Source organism: Sinocyclocheilus grahami, unplaced genomic scaffold, assembly GCF_001515645.1.
Source record: "Sinocyclocheilus grahami isolate Dianchi unplaced genomic scaffold, SAMN03320097.WGS_v1.1 scaffold345.1, whole genome shotgun sequence".
Taxonomy (NCBI): domain Eukaryota; kingdom Metazoa; phylum Chordata; class Actinopteri; order Cypriniformes; family Cyprinidae; genus Sinocyclocheilus; species Sinocyclocheilus grahami.
The window spans coordinates 1169647-1170572 of record NW_015505524.1 but is presented as its reverse complement, the minus strand read 5'-3'; positions in this window follow the sequence as shown (position 1 = coordinate 1170572).

Here is a 926-nt window from a genome sequence, read left to right as displayed (position 1 = left end):
AGACCCCCCCCCCCCCCCCCCCCCCCAATATTGAACCATTGACTATAGCAATTCAACATTACAGTATAATTGAGAGCTATCAATTTTACCATTAGACTTTAAAAAATTTGAACTTAAAACAATCTTCACATAAACATATTATAATAAATGTCATATTTACCTGTGCCCTTCAGCAGAAATATACAGAAATTGAAATGATCAAACACTAAATTCTAAATTAAATATAGATGAATCCTTAAAGCTATAAAAGTTATTTTTTCCTCTTTTTTTGTTTTTGTTCTTTGATTAATAGACATCACAGCAGCTGGTTATTAGGTTGTCTTGGCTGCTATTTCTTTAAGAGCTGCCGCTGCTGAACGTGACTCGGATCTGACACGCATCATAATTTCTCTCAACTCTTTTTACCTTTTCTGACCCACTTCAGGTCTTAAAGTCTCTATTAATGAGCTGACGAGTTAAATCGGGTGTGTTAGATGAGTGAGACAGTGCTGGGCTGCTCCAGGACAGTTTTGAAAACCATTTCAGAGACATGTTCTTAAATGTGACTCATTAAAATATATTACATGCATGCACAGTTTTAAGGCAGCTTTAATCGCCTTTTTGGTAACTTCATGACTTAACTGACCACGACATTGCATGCACGTAGTTTATTTGGTGCTTTGATATGAAAGGATTGATTCTTGTACATGCAGTTTTTATGCCTTGCAAATTTAAATGTTTATTGTTTTTGGTGATATACATACATTTGTGTGCATCTTCCTTGGGAAAAGTATTAACAAAAGGAAGTTACATTTTAAGGTAAATTTAGCATTAATCTGAGCAAGACATTTTAAGAAATTTGCTAGAAATAAAAGCAGTTGTATGTGAGAGAAATTGTTTTGGATGTTTTTATATATATATATATATATATATATATATATATTTAA